This window comes from Canis lupus, chromosome 38 (genome assembly GCF_011100685.1).
Source record: "Canis lupus familiaris isolate Mischka breed German Shepherd chromosome 38, alternate assembly UU_Cfam_GSD_1.0, whole genome shotgun sequence".
Classification (NCBI taxonomy): Eukaryota; Metazoa; Chordata; class Mammalia; order Carnivora; family Canidae; genus Canis; species Canis lupus.
The window spans coordinates 10,621,664-10,640,578 of NC_049259.1; the positions used below are offsets into that span (position 1 = coordinate 10,621,664).

General features: G+C 36.2%; 2 pseudogenes; both read left to right on the top strand.

The window, feature by feature from the left end:
• Positions 1–234: 234 nt before the first annotated feature.
• On the top strand, positions 235–2,155 carry LOC100855484 (annotated as a pseudogene).
• A 12,385-nt stretch (positions 2,156–14,540) lies between these two features.
• LOC100856640 lies at positions 14,541–15,224 on the top strand (annotated as a pseudogene).
• Positions 15,225–18,915: the final 3,691 nt, after the last annotated feature.

The following is an 18,915-nucleotide window of genomic DNA, read 5'->3' on the forward strand; positions in this document are numbered from 1 at the left end:
GTTTCGGGGCAGAACTAACGGCAGAACGCACCCTCGGTGCCCCCACGAACTCCGTGAAAGAGCGGGCCTCTTTTCCTCGGACTTCTGACCGTGTCTTCACACCATCCCGGCCATCACTCCTCGCCCACCTCACCCGGTCAGGGCAGGGCCTGGCGCCATGTCTCAAAACTCCAGGTCCCAGCGGTGCTTCCGGTCCCGAGAGCACAGCCTTGTGGGTAACTCGACACGTGCCTGAGATCCCGCGAGATCTCGCGCCCGTTCAGGGGCACCTGATGCGCAAGCGCGAGGCCTCGTCCTCCATCCTTTTTGAGAGCAGGTGTGCTCTCCGCAGGTACTCGATACTTTCTTCTCGATATTTTCTTTACTTTTCCGTTCATGGACATTTGGTTGTTTCTGCTTTGTGAAGGTTACTCGTAATTGTTGTATTTATGAGCCTTCCTGTGTAAGTGTCTCTGAACCTCCACTTTATTTCTCTTAGGTACATTGCTAGGAGTGGTATTGCGAGGTCAAGATAATTCCATGTTTAATTTTTGAGAAATGGCCAAACTTTTTGCCAAAGATACTGCATTATTGTACATTTCTACCCGCAATGTATGAGGGTTTCAATTTCTCCATATCTTCACTCGTTATCATCTTTTTTTAATTTTTATTTATTTATTTATTTATTTTTATTTATTTATTTATTTATTTATTTATTTATTTATTTATTTTTAAATCATGGCCATCCTAGGGGATGTGAAATTGTGTCTCACTGTGGTTTGGGTTTGCATTTGCTGGCTAATGATGTTGAGCATCTTTTTTGTTGTTGTTCTTGCTGGCCTTTTTGAGATATTTTGAGAAATATCTATTTGGAGCCTTTGTTTATTTTTTAAAGGAGTGATCTGTCTTTTTATTAAGTGGTAAGAATTCTTTATACATTCTGGACACAAGCTTCTTATCAGAAATATGATTTATAGGAAGCCGCCACCTCTGCTGGAGGCCGCAGCCAGACCCGCGCGGGAACCATGTTTCCCAACCAGTATGACAATGACGTCACTGTTTGGAGCCCTCAGGGCAGGATTCATCAAATTGCATATGCAATGGAAGCTGTCAAACAAGGTTCAGCCACACTTGGTCTGAAATCAAAAACCCATGCAGTGTTGGGTGCGTTGAAGACAGCACAGTCAGAGCTTGCAGCTCAGCAGAAGAAAATTCTCCATGTTGATAACCATATTGGTATCTCAATTGTGGGACTTACTGCTGATGCTAGACTGTTGTGTAATTTTATGCGCCAGGAGTGTTTGGATTCCAGATTTGTATTTGACAGACCTCTTCCTGACCTCTTCCTGTGTCTCGTCCTGTATCTCTAATTGGAAGCAAGACCCAGATACCAACACAACGGTATGGCTGGAGACCATATGGTGTTGGACTGCTTATTGCTGGTTATGATGATATGGGCCCTCACATTTTCCAAACCTGTCCATCTGCCAACTATTTTGACTGTAGAGCCATGTCCATTGGAGCCCGTTCTCAATCAGCTCGTACTTACTTGGAGAGACATATGTCTGGGTTTACGGAGTGCAATTTGAATGAACTGGTTAAACATGGTCTGCGTGCCTTACAAGAGACACTTCCTGCAGAACAGGACCTAACTGCAAAGAATGTTTCCATTGGAATTGTTGGTAAAGACTTGGAGTTTACGATTTATGATGATGATGATGATGTATCTCCGTTCCTGGAAGGTCTTGAAGAAAGACCACAGAGAAAGGCACAGCCTGCTCAACCTGCTGATGAACCTGCAGAAAAGGCTGATGAACCAATGGAGCATTAAGTCACAAACCAGTCTACATGTGTATTATCAAATATGTAAGAATGCAGGAGCCCTTACTGATGACAGTAATCTATACTTTGAACCAAAAGATGCAGCGTGGTCTTCTGGTATGTTTTAGGAATCGGTCCAGATGTGTTTTTCCCAAGTAACTTGTCTGAACCATATAATGTGTGCATTTTTCTTTGAGAGGGTCTATATAATCATTTTCTAGAAAGTATAGTTACCTGTACTAATGTTTTTATATGAAGAACATAGTGTCTTTGTGGTTTTAAAGACAACTGTGAAATAAAATTGTTTCACCTGCCTGTGAAAAAAAAAAAAGAAATATGATTTACAGATTTACAGGGGTGCCTGGATGGCTGAATGGGAAAAGGGATGAGTCATCTAGTGCAGCTTGTGGTTTACAGGTGAAGAAAGGGGAACCCCACAGAGTGTGAATGGCCACAAGTTTTCCCAGTGTCACCGGAAGTTTTTAGTGGCCCACAGTACAAAATACTGTTTTTCAGGGAGCTAAGTTTAAGGAAATTTTAGGAACCCCTTATTACAGATTATGCTCTAATTGTGTGTGTGTGTGAAAATGTCTATAAAATTAAGATGTATGTAATAGGGGTTTGGGATATATTTAATAACTTCATTTGGCAAAATAAAGAATATCTCCTTTTGGGGATCCCTGGGTGCCTCAGTGGTTTAGCGCTGCCTGCAGCTCAGGGCCTGATCCTGGAGACCCGGGATCGAGTCCCACGTCGGGGTCCCTGCATGGAACCTGCTTCTTCCTCTGCCTGTGTCTCTGCCTTTCTCTCTCTCTTTCATGAATAAATAAATAAAATCCTTAAAAAGAAAAGAATATCTCCTTTTTGTAAGCACGCGTATAACAAATGAAGTATTGATACTACAACATGGATGAACCTTAAAAAGACTATGCTGAATGAAAAAAGCCAATCGTGAAAGACGTGTATTGTATGCTTTTATTTGTATTAAATGTGTAGAATAGGAAAATCTGCAGAGAATAAAAGTGGATTAATGGAGGAAAACAGAATAACTGCTGAAAGGTGCATGGTTTCTTTTGATGGAAAGTAATGACCCATGCCTGACATGGGACTGGATCCCAGGTCTCCAGGATCAGGCCCTGGGCTGAAGGCGGCGCTAAACCGCTGAGCCACCCAGGCTGCCCACCATTATTTGTTGAAGAGACTATTCTTTCCCCACTGAATCATCTTGGCTCTTATTGATAATAGTTGTTTTGTTTTTTGTTCTTGTTTTTTCTTAAATACTGGATATTGTGGATACTATCTTGTAGAAATGCAGAATTCGGTTACCTTTTTCTACTTTTTTTGTTTGTTTAAGCTGGCAGTTTAGTCATTGATGGATCCTTTGAATTTATTTAGACTTGTTTTCGTACCTTGTTGATGTGGACCAAGGGAAGCCGGAGGTGTTTCCTACTGCGACTCAGCAATACTTAAATTTCATAACCTCTAAGAATTTTCTTCAGCACTTGGGTTTCAGCTTTGTTAAGGTGTGATTCTTACTCTGAGGCCTTTCTGGCATCTCAGCTATATGTTAATGAGAGCTCTCCCTCTAATGGTGGGGCAGGATATCCCCAGACACTGCTTTTTTTACAACTTCCCCATGACCAACCAGCACTGCTTCGTTGCTATTCACCCCTGCATAGGCTGTTATTTGTTAAGACTTGAGGGTCTCATTTTGTGTATTTTTTAGCCCTTGTACACAGGCAGGGGTTTTAACCTGACCTATGGAACTCCCATTTTGCAAAGTGCTGCTCTCTCTTATGATTCACCCCACAGATTCCACCCACTTCAACCTACCTCAAACTAATTACTCTCTCCTCAGTTTTTTTTTGTTTTTTTTTTTGTTTTTTGTTTTTGTTTTTGTTTTTTTTTATTTCATCCTCTATTAAATAGAGTCCCAGTTCTGAGCTGTGGTTGAGTGGGAAATTATCCACAGATACATAGCTGGGAATAACTCAGATTCTTGAGTTTCCTTTTGTAAGGGTACCAGAGCCTTGTGCTGCTTGTTTCCATTGCTTGAAAATAGTTATCCTTTATAATGGGAGAGCTAGTGTGGACACCAGTATGGCTATTTGATGTAGACTTTAAAAAAAAAAAAAAAACTTTTTAATGGGAGTATATTTGTTTCATACCAATTGCAATAACAAAAATCTAAGAAAACTGAAAAATGCCTGCTGTAAATTAGCTGAATTATTTGAATGCAATTCAAATTACTAGAAATCACTTAGTAAAGAGTACAAATAATACTGTTACAAGAATGATAACAAGGGGAAAATTATTCTAAAGAAGTGGAATTCTCAGCTGGAGGAGATAATTAGGTAATGAATGGTTAATTGGTAGAGTAGCAAGTTGGTGTGTAGATATATTAAAGTAGATTAAAAAGTCTCAAGAGAGACAAAGCAAGGGAGAAAGCAATTTAGCATATTAACCAGTATCCTTCCTCCACAATTCTTAGACATACGTAATAACCTAAGATATAAGGGAGAAAATTGATATTTTTCATTTATTTGCTGAATGGTGAAAATATGGTGTTGAGGAATTAATTAAATAGCTTTTTAATTTAACTTGACCCTCGACTCATTAATACATAATACTGCAACTTTAAAGTAAAAGACTAGAACACCGAAGTAAAAAGTAAGCACTAAACAAAATAGAATTACTCAAGACAGGCAACCAGAAGATCCCCAAGACTAAACACATATAATCCACTAAAGACTATAGAACCACTACTGCTCTCACCATGCATTGTACCACAGCACATTGTCTAGTAGAATACAAAACATGCCCCCTTCAAATAATTATTTTGTGTAGTTTTCTCTTATTTATGAGACACAATAAACGGCCGAGTCATTTGAAACTCTGCTTGCTGAGAAATGATCTGTGATCTCCCACAGACTTTGGTTTCTCTGAACTCTCTTTCAGGTGCAGGTATTCATGATCAGATCTCTAGGCCTTCACTATAAAATTATAGTCTATTTTGTAGGGTTAGCAGAAAAAATAGAAAATTCCAGTTGAATTGTATTTTAGATAAACAATTTTGGGGGGAAGGCTATTAAGTGTATCCTAAGTATTAGCATGGGAGATACTTATACTATAAATTATTCATTATTCACTATTTATCTGAAGTTCAAATTTCGTTGGATGTTCTGTATTTTTATTTGCTAAATCTAGTAAACCTACCTATTGAATAAATGCATGCTGGTTTGGAAGGCAGCAAACTAGAAGTTAAGACTGTAGGCTTAGAGTCTGAGAGACTTAGATTCTTGTACCAGAACTGCCCCCGAACTAATTGTAAGATTAACTTTTGTTGGCTATGATTAATTTCTTCAACTTTAAAATGGAGATAATTATAGTATCAGTTTAATTTCTTATTGAAAGGATTAAAAGACTTAAAGTAACGTGACTCCATAGAAATGCCATGGCCTTATAAATAGTAAGCCCTAAAAAAATGTAAGTTATTTTTAATTCAAAGACACTTAGGAAAAAAAAAATATATATATATATCTTTCCAATATCCAAAGAGTGTTTTCTCATAATACTTCTCTCTTAAGATGTTGAAGCTTCCCTTTTCCACCATAACATTCCATTTAAAACTTTGTAATATTCTTACTATTTATAAGCAATTGTAGCTGTTTAGATCACATAACCTCAAAACTATGAAGGTCAATGAACTAGGTCAGTATTTTATTTCTACTCCATGTAAGTTCATTGAACTATTAATATATACATCACTGTGTAACTCATAAATTTAAAACAATTATTATTCAATAAAGGTCACAGATCTATTAAAATACTGTTTTTTTATCTTATTATGTTGCCCTCAAGTCTGACATATTCATAAGATGGAGAACTAAATATAGTGAATCATGGAGTGTAAAAATTAGCATTTGACTTTTCAGACTCTAGAATGAGAAGTGGAAAAGAAGAGTTAGAAATAGTTTGCAGCTGATCAACATCATGTGCTATCATCTGCAACCCCTGCAACATGCCAGCCCCATAATCTTGTCTTCATTTGTGACTCCTCCTCCTACTTCCTCATCCTTTACTCCTATGATTCTTTTTAATTGACTTTACTAAATATACGTATCTGAAGTTTATCAGTGTTTCTCTAACCCCACTATGTTGTTAGTTCAGACTCTTATGTTCTCCCTGGCTTTTATTCATACTTCTAGACTTAGATTTTTGCTGTCATCCTCCACGTGGTAGTCGTAATCAGTTTTTGAAATAAAACCTGATCATGTAAGCTTCCCTGGTTGGCAATATTCTGCAAATTTCACCTATTGTTGCCAAAAAATTTACTACTATCACTCTACTGGGAGAGAACAACTGGAAGCTCTGTATGTGCAACTTTTCTGAACTCTGTCCTGTGTGATTTTAATCTGTATCTTTTCAAGGTATGAAGTTATAACTGTAGGTATGGAAGCGTTAAGTAAGTCAGTGAGTCCTTCAAATGAATTATCAAAACTGAAGGGGGTCTTGACATCTCCCAGACTTGCAATTATTGTCAGAAGTGAGGGTGTTCTTAGGGACTATTCCCTAACTTTACAATAATATATTAAGTAAATTCACCTTTCTTCTACAGAATATATGTGCATATATGTTTCTTTTCTTTTTTTTATATGTTTCTTTATATGTATTAATTTTTATATATTTTCAATATCCAAAGAGTGTTTCTTCAAGATAAAGTGAGGAGACCTTACTTTTCCATACCATCCCCTTTATACCAGACTTGAATAACCCACTAGTGCTTACTCCACTGAAATATGATTGTGTGTTTATGTAGTATATAGGTACTAGATTATGAATCCCTTAGGGGCTGGACTTTAGTCTCCTTATATTGGAATATTTGCTTTTAAGAATTTGATACATTTTCAGGCATTCTTCAGATAGGATGTTTGTTGAATAAGTGAATGAGTCTATAAATAATGCCCATTAGAAAATGCAAAAACATGTAAGTTAGGTTTTGCTTATGTGATAAACAGGACTTTAAAATCATAATATTCAAATAATGCAATTTAAAAATTGAAAATCATAATATAGCTTGAGTTTCTGAGATATTTATAGCTTACGGTTTTCTTCTTAATCCACATTGTACAATCACCATTATTGAAATTATAAATCATTCAGGATGAAATTTAATATAAAACTCATGGTTTAAACATGTTTATTTCAGTTCTCTGATTGGAACATCTAAAGTTCGCGCTTACTCCTATTGCTATAATGGTTCGGAGAATTCTAAAATAAATTGTTGATTTTCTTTCTTTTTTAAGATTTTATTTATTCATGAGACACACGCAGAGAAAGGCAGAGATTTGGGTAGAGGGAGAAGCAGGCTCCCTGTAGCGAGCCCGTTGTGGGACTTGGTCCCAAGACCCCAGGATCACAACCTGAGCCAAAGGCAGACGCTCAACCACTGAGCTACCCAAGTGTCCCAATTGCTGATTTTCTGTCCTCAATTATCCACAGTTTTGTGTAATCCCTTCCCCCGAGTGTGAACAGAAGATGTGATTTTCTTCTAAATGACAAGACATAGCAAAAGTCAAAGCATTTTGCAGATGTAGCTGAGTCCCCCCCGCCCTTATCTGCAGGAGATATGTTCCAAGATTCCTAGTGAAAGCTTGAGACTGCAGGTAATACCCAGCCCTGTATATACTATGTATTTTCCTGCACATGTATGCCAGTGATAAAGTTTAATTTATTAATTGGCACAGTAAGCAACTAATAATAACTAATAAAATAGAACAGTTATAACAATATAACAATCTTGCTCTAATAAAAAAGAACAGTTATAAAAGTTATGTGAAGGTGGTCTCTCTCAAAATATCTTATTGTACTGTACTCACCTTTCTTCTCATGGTGATGTGAGATGATAAAATACATGGTGAGATGAAATGAGGTGAATGATGCAGGCATTATGATGTTGCATTAGGATACAATGACTTTCTCATGATTAATCAGAAGGGGATCATCTGCTTCCAGATAGATACCTGATACTTTGGAAAGCAAGACCACAGATGAGGGGAAACTACTGTAAATAAAGTCCCACTGAGTTGATTTTTAGATATTCAAAAGGGATATTTTGGGAAGATGAGGTCCAGGAATTATCTGAAAGAATAGTCAAAGCTGGAAAAATGCTCTCCTGCCAGCCTTAAAGAAGCAAATATCACTGTGGTGAACTACCTCGGGAGGGGCAACTGTGGGAGCTGAAGACCTCAGTCTTGTCACCAAAAAGAACTGATTTCTGCTAAAGCATGAAGAAAAGTACCCCAAACTCTAGATGATAATTCAGTCCAGATAATATCTTGATGTCAGTCTTGTGAAACTGAGCAGAGGTACCAGTTAAGCTGTTCCTAGATTTGTGACCCAAGGAAAATGAGATGACAAATGTATATTGTGTTAAGCCACTAAATTTGTGTTTTTTTGTTATATGGCTTAGAAAACTAATTCAACCTTTTAGTGCAATGCAGGAATAGTTATACTTTCACTTTTTTTACATCTTTTTATCTAACCTAAACCTCTTTCTTAAAAGACATTAAGTTAGGTACAATATAGAAAAAACAGAAAAGTATATTTCATTCTTAATTTTCTCTTACATCTTTCTATGGACTAAATTATAAACATCGAGTGTTTATCATTTTTGTATCCAAGATCACCTGTCATAGACCAAGTTCATGATATTCAATAAATATTTGTTGATTATTGAAACAAAAAAGAAAGCCCAGATGATTTTACATTTCATAATTATGTAAATGTAACAGTAATAAATAAAATAAGATGAAGTATTTAATTAGCAATTTTGTAATGCTAATTTAGAGTAGAATGATACTGTTTTCTGAAATATTGTCTCATAACCCCTTCATTTTAATATTTATACATATCCTTTTTCAAAAAAAATTTATTTAATTTAAACATATTTCCTATATGTTTATATTAAGTTCATTTTGTACTATCTTTTTTAGTGTGTACTTTAATAATTAGAATTCCATTCTGTTCCTTTAAGTGTTCATCAGAGGGGCTCCCTGGATGGCTCAGCGGTTTAGCGCCTGCCTTCGGCCCAGGGCGTGGTCCTGGAGTCCCGGAATTGAGTCCCACATGGGGCTCCCTGCAAGGAGACTGCTTCTCCCTCTACCTATGTTTCTGCCTCTCTCTCTTTCTCTGTGTCTCTCATGAATAAATAAATAAAATATTTTTATAAATAAATAAATAAATAAATAAATAAATAAATATTCATCAGAAAATTTTGAAATAGAACATTAATTTAGATCTTTTGTGTATAGTAATATTTTTATTTATATTTCTGTGATATACATTTTGTTAATATAAATATAAAAATTGGATTAATATCTTTTGGAAATCTTTAAAGCCTACTGCAGTTGCATATGAATGGAATGTTTTGAGATGTAGTTAATGTTTTACTTGTTTTTAGTCAAATTCATATTCCTCTTTTTGGCTATTTACAAAATTAACATATAAAAATTTGGGGTGCTTGGGTGATACAGTCGGTTCAGTATCTGACTCTTGTTTTTGGCTCAGGTCCTGATCTCAGGACTATGAGATGAAGCTCCGCATCAGGCTCTGCGCTCAGCACGGTGTCCACTTGAGATTCTCCCTTCCCCACTACCCATCCCACTTATGTGTGCTCTGTCTCTAAAATAAACAAATCTTTTTTTTTTTTTTTAAAGTTCAGATGTAAAATTTTAAGATATTATTACTGAAGAATTTAATAATTTAAAATCCATGCTTAAGAAAAGTTATCTGTCACTGTAGTCATTATTTTGGTTAGGATGCTAAAATGAAATATCTATTTTGTATACAAAAACAGTACTAATAACTCATATGGAAATATATTTGAATTGTAAGTATATTATTAGAGCCTATACAAAGATAATTATGTGAACTAGTAAGTTTAGAAGAGTAAAGATTAACAGAAAGTTATAAAAATAAATGTTTCATTTTATACACATATTTCTGTAAAATTAGCCTTAGACATAAATATAGGATATAGAAAAGTGAAAGTAATATTAAGCTAGTTTAGAAAGAATTAAATCATCTGCCTAGTACTGACATCCTATGGGTAAATTTAAACTAAACACATTTACTCATTTCTGGCTTCAGTCTTCAAAGTTCAATAGTATAAGCTCTAATTGCATTCTGGCAATTATTTGCTAGGAGTTTAAGCAAGAAAGCTTTGAATTCTTGCTGGAATGCTGTTTATATATTAACTAGCTCAACATGTAATGTGATTAAGCCAGTGAGTCTACAAATCAGTCTCAAGGGAAGAACACACTTTGAACATCTGTGAAATTATTTTTCAATCATTTTAAATTTTATTTAAAATTAAATAGGGTGTCTTGAGAGTCTCCATTATTCTCATTACTTATTCCTGTTGCTATCTCAGTCTGCATATGAAGGGCCACAATTCTCTTTTGGTTGTTAATTTCATTTCGAGATGTCAAGAACAGATGAAATTCAGTGCATCTAAAACCAGTTCACTCTCCCTGTGAAATGGAACACCTCCTGAACGTCTGATTTATGTGCTTTGCCATTATCCAGTATCAAATATAATTTTTGTTGTGTTCTTCTCCATTGCAACCTATACTCTGTTGTAATGACTTGTGAATTCTTCCTTCACATTGTTGCATCTGTTAGCTTTATTTACTCACAATACACAAAGTCATACAGACACACTATTTCCATTCTCTTCTGCTCTGAGTAACCACTAATTTTAAATGGTTTAGGGGCACCTGGGTGGCTCAGTGGTTGAACATCTGCCATTTGCTTGAGTGGTGATCCCAGGGTCCTGGGATCGAGTCCCACATCAGGTTCCCTGCAGGAAGCCTGCTTCTCTCTCTGCCTATGTCTCTGCCTCTCTCTGTGTCTTTCATGAATAAATAAATAAAACCTTAGAAACATGTTTTAAATGGTTTAGAAGTTTTCTAACTGCCTTTAGCTCTTCCTTATAATTTATCCTGCATGTAACTATCAAATTAATCTGATAAGGTAAGGTTTTCTTTAATATTTTCTTACTCAAACTAAATAGTGGTATTTGTTTAACTTAACATCAACTATTTTACAGTATCCCAGCATCCTTCCTATCTATATATTTTTTAAATATCTACTTGTTAATCATCCCATTTGGTGCCTTTTTATTCCAAATTTTGAGCTTTAGAATGGCTTTTTTAACCTGGGTGGTCATGAATAGAATTTCAGCATTTGGTTTTGGAAACTGAACACTACTAATTACTATTAAAAGAAATCTTAACAAGATGCAGTGGAGAGAACACCTGCTTCTCTCATACAACACAGCAAAGCAATTAATATCATGTTTATCATAAAAGTATCCCACTCAAATGGGAAAGAAGACAGTCTCTTCAACAAATAGTGTTGGGAAAACTAGACAGCTACATGCAAAATAATAAAATTGGACCACTTTCTTACACCATACACAAAAATAAACTGAAAATGGATTAAAGATCTAAATGTGAGACCTGAAACCATAAAAATCCCAGAGGAGAACACAGGAAGCAACTTCTTTGACATCAGCCATTGCAACATCCTTCTGGATATATGTCTTGAGGCAAGGGAAACTAAATCTAAATTAAATTACTAGGACTACATCAAAATAAAAAGCTTCTGGACAGTGAAGTAAATAATTATCAAAACTAAAAGACAACATAGATATTTGCAAATGACATATTTTTTAAAAAGATTTTATTTATTCATGAGAGACACAGAGAGAGAGAGAGAGTGAGAGAGAGAGAGAGGCAGAGACACAGGTGGAGGCAGAAGCAGGCTTCCTGCAAGGAGCCAGATGTGGAACTCCATCCCAGGTCCTGGGATCACACCCTGAGCTGGAGGCAGACACTCAACCGCTGAGCCACCCAGGCGTCCCACAAATGACATATCTGATAAAGGATTAGTATCCAAATACATAAAGAACTTATACAACTCAACACCCAAAAAACAAACAATCTAATTAAAAATGGATGGAAGACATTAACAGACATTTCTTCAAAAAAAGACATATGAATGTCCAACAGACACATGAAAAAATGCCAGCATCATTCATCATCAGGGAAATGCAAATCAAAACCACAATGAGATGTTGCTTCACACCTGTCAGAATGGCTAAAATCAAAAACACAAGAAATAAGTGTTAGTGAGGATGTGGAGAAAAAGGAACCCTCATGCACTGTTGGCAGGAATGTGAACTGGTGCAGCCTCTGTGGAAAACAGCATGGAGGTTCCTCATGAAAGTTAAAAATAGAATTACCATATGATCCAGTGATTCCACCACTGGGTATTTACCCAAAGAATATGAAAACACTAAGTGGAAAGATAATATGAACTCATATGCTTTTTAAAGCATTATTTACAATAGCCAGATTATAGAAGCAGCCCAATTGCCCATGGATAGATGAAAGGATAAATAATAGATTATACGCACACACACACACACACACACACACACTGGAATATTATCCAGTTATAAAAATGAATTATATCTTGCCATTTGCAATAATATAGATGGATCTAGAAAGTATAATACTAAATGAAGTAAGCCAGTCAGTGAAAGATAAATGCCGTATGATTTCACTCATGTGGAATTTAAGAAAATATGAACAAAGAAAACAAGAAAAGCAAAAAGCTGACTCTTAACTATAGAGAACAAACTGAAGGTTACCAGAGGGAAGGTAAGATAGAGGATGGGTGAAATAGGTGAAAAAGATTAAGAATACCTATCATGATGAGCACTGAGTAATGTATAGAATTGGTAAATCACTATATTGCACACCAGAAACTATATGTTAACTATATTGGAATTTAAATTTAAAACTTAGTTAAAAGGGGGCACCTGGGTGGCTCAGTTAAGTGTCCAACTCTCTGATCTTGGCTCAAGCCTTGATATTAAGGTCATAAATTCAAGTCCAATACTGGGCTCCATTCTGGGTGTGGAGCCCACTTTAAAAAATAAAACAAAACAAAAAACCAAAAAAACTTAGTTGAAAAAAAGAAGATAAAAATAAATATCTATGACTATGTATAATCGACCACTGAGAAAAAATGTATTCTTGTCATTTTTTTTTTAAATAAGCCATATTAGCTACCTAGGTCTTCAGTATTGCTGTTGTATGCATGGCAACTCTGTGACTGTGTACCATGACTAGCACTTTCATGTGATACAATGTGTATGTTTACCACAAGGCTTATTTAGAACTAGTATTTCTAATTTCCCCAATCTGAGAAAGACCTGAGAACCTATCAATTATAGATACATTGTACTATATTAAGGTTGTAGAATACTATAGAACAATAATAAATAATTATGAAAAATAAAACAACAATGAAGATCATTTGTTTTAGACATTGTGCAAAACTAACTCTATATGATTCCATTTTTATAAAGTTCAAGAAGAGGCAAAATTAACTTATAGCTTTAGGAGGAAGGATAAGGATTACCTCTGATAGGTAGTTATTAGATGTGGCTTGGAAGGTGTTATTGGTCCCAAATTCAAAAAGCTGATATTCTTTCCTCTAAGCTCATTGATGTCTATACCCTTTCATCAATTGGTGACCCTGATACTCTCTTCTTTGGGTTTGATGTGCTCATATCAGATATTAGAACAGAGTACTTTAGAAAGAGGAATATTCCCAGGTATTCAGAATTATTTTTCATATAAATTAACAGCAATTTAGTATATTAAATTCTATAGTAGAGGCATGAATAAAGTTATATAAGAACACGGAGAACTCTGCTGAAAAGTCCTCGTACTGAACTAGTATTTGAAATGGTGATTGACTTTATCAGGAAGGCAAGAGAAGGGGACACCTGGGTGGCTCAGTGATTGAGCGTCTGTCTTTGGCTCAGGTTGTGATCCGGGTCTTGGGATCAAGTCCTACATCGGGCTCCCTGTGAAGAGCCTACTTCTCCCTCTGCCTATGTCTCTGCCTCTCTCTCTCTCTGTCTCTCATGAATAAATAAATAAAATCTTAAAAAAAAAAAAAGACAGGAGAGGAAAGCTAACCCAGGCAGAATAACAAGTTGTATTAAAGGCACAACTACTTATTAAAACCATGGAATGTTCTCAGAGCATTAAACTGCATTACATGATAGCACACAGGTTGAAGTAGGAGTCAGGAGCATAAGATGAGTTTGGAAAGGTAAGAGAGTATGAATTTTATAAGTCTTAGAACTAGCAAGGACTAGAGGCAAGGTATTCATTTATTTTCATTGTAAACTGAAGAGTATATCACCCCAATTTAATGTGACTTGCCACAGGATACACAGATACAAAATTAGCCTCTTAAATAAAAGATGATCTCTGGATGTCTTGTTCAAATTTAATTCAAAACTTAGTGTATTCTAATGTTGTAATAGAAGCAAAGAATATAAATTAATAAATTATAACCCCTCACAGTTTAGTAAGAGATAAACAAGAAAATAACAAATCACAATACAGCATAACATTTGTTTCATTACAGATTATTGTGAAGTTAGAATAAGATGGAAAAAAAAAACCTTAGAGAAGCAGAAAAATACATGTGGATACCTACAAAAATAAGAAAAGTTAATGTATGTAAATAGGAGAGAAAAGAAAATTAAGGAAGGAAAAAAATGCTATGCATAAAAAATTACCACTGCTTAAAAAAAAGATACAAAGTTTGAGTTGTTGGAAATTAAGGAATATTTCTTAGTTACAAAAATGGTTGGCAATGATGTTATGATGTTTGGAATTCGAATTCCTGGTTATCTCCAGCCTCAAATGAACCAAGTGGCAACCAACTAGTCAACTCTTGATTTCCGCTCAGGTCATGATCAGGGTCTTGGGTCGAGTCCCACCTCAGACTCCACTTCACGTGGCGTCATCCACAAGGATGCAGAGATGGTGCGGCTGCTCCGGGAGGCTGGAGGGGACCTCAACAAACGGAGCCCACGTGTGGCCGGAGCCCCCTGCCTTGGCAGTGGAGGCCCAAGCAGCCGATGTGCTGGAGCTTCTCCTGAGGGCCGGTGCCGACCCCGCTGCCCGCACGTAGGGTGGCCGCACACCCCTGGGCAGTACCACGCTGCGGCCCAACCCCATCCTCACCCGCCTTTTCGGTGCACATGGAGCCCCTGAGCCTGAGGTTGAGGATGACAGGCCTGGCCCCTGAAGCAGCAGCAGCAGTAGTGACAGTGACAGCAGGGACGAGGGCGATGAATACAAGGACATCCTGGTTCACAGTGGCCAGAGCCAAAGCCCGCTCCCTCCAAACCCAGCCTCAAAACCTCTCCCTGATGACCCCGTCTGACCTAATTGTTAATAGAATCTCCAGTTTAATAAAATCCCAGTTCTGAAAAAAAAAAAAAAAAAGGCTGGAGTTTCCTTGGCCCTCTCTGTCTGCTCTTCCCATTGCTTGTGCTCTCACTTTCTTTCTCTCAAATAAATAAATAAATATTTTAAAAATAATCTAAACTACTTTTTTAAGATTCTTTACAAAATATTTTATTTATTTATTCATAGAGACACACAGAGAGAGAGGCAGAGACACAGGCAGAAGGAGAAGCAGGCACCATTCAGGGAGCCAGAGTGGGACTCGATCCAGGGTCTCCAGGATCACGCCCTGGGCTGCAGGCAGCTAAACCACCAAGCCACCAGGGCTGCCCTCTAAACTACTTTTGATGTAGAAAACTCAGTCTCAAATCTAATCCAAGGGAATGATGATGAAATTCATTGAGATTACCTCTGAGTTATACCAAGTTATTGATTTCCAGTGCCACTAATGAAAGATCATTGTAGAAGTGGGCAGAGCAACAAAGATGGTGAGTTTCAACATAAAGAAATAACTTCCATAGTGGAGTCCTCAACCTGCTTCCTATCCAAAGTTTGAGGTCAACGTGCACTTTTGATCTTCTTGCTCTTTCTCTGCCATACTGACAAGAAGTATTTTATATAGTGGCAGCTCCCCAAGTCTCATAGTGAGAACATTACATATCACAGACCTAGCCCACTGCACGTAGATGTGTAAATCAGCAAGAAGTACAGTTTTGTTTTAAATTCCTAATAATTTGGTATTTCTTTTGCTATTGTCTCATAATGCAGTTCATTCAAAACTGATTCATACATTAAGCATGGCAAACACAGTACCTAAGGCCCATTGTAGTTTGAGGACTGAGAAAAAATGTTCTAATTTCTTTAAAATCAGAAGAAAAAATAATCAAGTCTGTACTGTACTCTCTCTCTCTCTCCCTCTCTCTTTTTTCTTATGGAAGAAGGAACCACAGAAGTCCTAAGACCCACAGAAGTCGTGTTGTAACCCTGAGGCTTCTCTGAGTAACACACTAGTTGAGCCAAGAAGTTGAGTATAGGTCATAACACAAGCATAAAATAAGCAGAGAACTGGTTTAGATGTTAAGTCTTGAAGTGGTGAGGAAGTTACAGAAATTAAGTTTATATTACATAGTTATAAAAACATTTAGTAAAAACTGTCACTTGTGATAGTATGAAAGACAGTTTGTGAACTTAAAAAACTATTAATTTTTAATGGCTGTATTTAGCAACTTATTAGGAGAAAAATGAACTTAGAAAATACTATTTATAACTCTAGGGGCACCTAGGTGGCTCAATCGGTTAAGCATCTGCCTTTGGCTCAGGTCATCATCCCAGAGTCCTGGGATCAAGCCTTGAATTGGGTTCCCTGCTCGGTGGAGATCTGGCTTCTTCCTCTCCCTCTTGCGACTTTCCCTACTTGTGCTCGCTCTCTCTCTCTCTCTCTCTCTCTCCCTGTCAAATAGATAAGTAAAAAGTCTAAAAAAAAAAAAAAAGAAGAAGAAGAAGAAGAAAATACTAGTTTTATTTTAAGCAAAACAAATGAACTAGAAGTGGAGTGGGAGAGAGAGAAAATAATAACATAAAGCAATGAATCAAAGAACTATGTATAGAGAAGAATGCTGGTGGGTAGGTATGACTATTGGCACATACACCTAAGTCTTAGTATTGGATATTTGCAAATGCTTTAGTTTATTCTAAGACACAAAAAATGATTGGTGAACTCTAAAATTATATTTATTATAAAATTTTTGTAGCTGTCCCCTGCTATCTTCTGGCACATAAGATATTAGAATGGAAATTTGGTAGTAGACACAGGTTTTGTTTTGCTTTGCTTTGCTTTGCATTGTTTGATGTGTGTTTGTATTATTTTATTTGATGCCTTGGTTCACTGTCCAGGATATTGCAGGATTCTTTGTTTAATACAGTCCAATAAGTTCACTACAACATTTTAATTTTGTAGTTAACTTCCTCCCTTCACTCCTTTATAACAGAACCTAGAAATAGAGGGTCTTTTGTTTTATAAATTTCAGCTTCCTTTATTTCAAGATTTTTTCCTGTTTATATTTTAATGCAATATTAATATGACTTCTTTCTAATTATGGCTATTTTTTGTGTCATCATATTGTTATATTTTTAATAGGCTGTCTAATTCTTTTTTCATGTGGTCCCGTTGTTCCATTTATTATTTCACAAATTGCACATTGTTTTTAGTCATTGAAATTAAGAACAAGTTTGTAGAGATGCTTGTGGGCTATTTTTATGGCTATCTGTGGGTGTGTGTATAAGTCTCTGTTCATCTCTTATTCTCAGCACCAAAATAACTCCCCCCCCCACAATTTACTTTTCAAGTTAGAATTATTTCACAGAGGGAATATACTGCTTGAATGACTGATTTCTTTATTCTTCTGTCTCTGCCAAAAGTGCAAGAGTAGTGGCTCGAAGTAGGAGTTTCTTCTCTTTGTTGGAGCATATTCACTCCCTAACCCTCACCCACAGCACTGGGTTGAGGAATCTACTTGAACCTGTTATTTTTCCCATTTTATGGATGAGATTATTGACTCACTGAAGGAATGAAAATAATTTACTGAAAATTACAGAAGAAACTATAAAAATATCAAGAAATAAAACTGAGTCAATGATCCCAATTTTGCTATATTGATAATAATTCTGTCCACTCCAAGCATGTATATAAATTTGTTCCTTTACTCACATATTTTTCACTGATCCTAAAGAAGTATTGCTGTGACATAATTATTACTAGAAAGTCCAGAATTTGTGATGTTTAATTTAAAATATCCAGATTTCCCCTGAATGAACATCTAAGGATCTTGGCCATTGATAGGTTCTGACTCAAGCCATATATTCTATATAACATCCTGAGGTCGAAAAATTAAAAAAAAAAAAAAAGAGTTGTTTTGGGGGGGTTGTTTGTTTGTTTTCCATCTAAGGCAAAACCTTAAAAACTGAGATTTAATCTGAACAAAAATATTAGAAAATGAAGTAAAAAAATGTTGAGTCAAATAGGAATACCAGGCTGCCTAGAGCAAATCAGGCTATGGCTTACCTTTGTCTGTGCACATTAGCCAACTCTGAAGAAACAAGACCAGCATACTGAATAACTCTAGCCATTATTCCAAATATCCAAGATTTATTTTTATAATTATGTTACACATCAGCATGTTACCAAGTGGCAAAATGCTTAGCAGATATGCAGCCCCTTTAGAGGATACTATGTCATCTGTAAGAACTACTCTTTATGTACCAGTGCAAATGGAAAGCAGTGGACCAGAACCTATTGGGATTGATGTGACATAACGATTGTCTCTAAAGAAAAAAAGGTGCCTTAGAAATATAAATTGGGAATAGAACTAAATTCTTATGTTATTTCTGAATTTTCATCATATTGTTATTTGTGGCATTTATGACAAGATTACCTCACTGTGGCATTAAAACCTAGTCTACATATCACCAACAAGAAGATGCTTCCTTCAATCTTTTTTATTACCCCCATGTAACCCATTTTTAACTTCACCTTTGTCTAGACCCCTAAGTTTAGGACATGAAAGTGCTGAATACTCTTAATATTGCAAAGGTGCAAAGGATAGTTGTATAAGCAAACAAATTCTACTTTGTCACTATATATCAGTCAAAATGCTGTTTCTTTTAGACTTGGTGTGCTATAACCTACCCAATATTTAGTGGTGTAAGTAATACCTACTTGCTTAGCTCATAATTTGGGGAGCCATTTGGTTTTAGTTCAGTTAAGCAA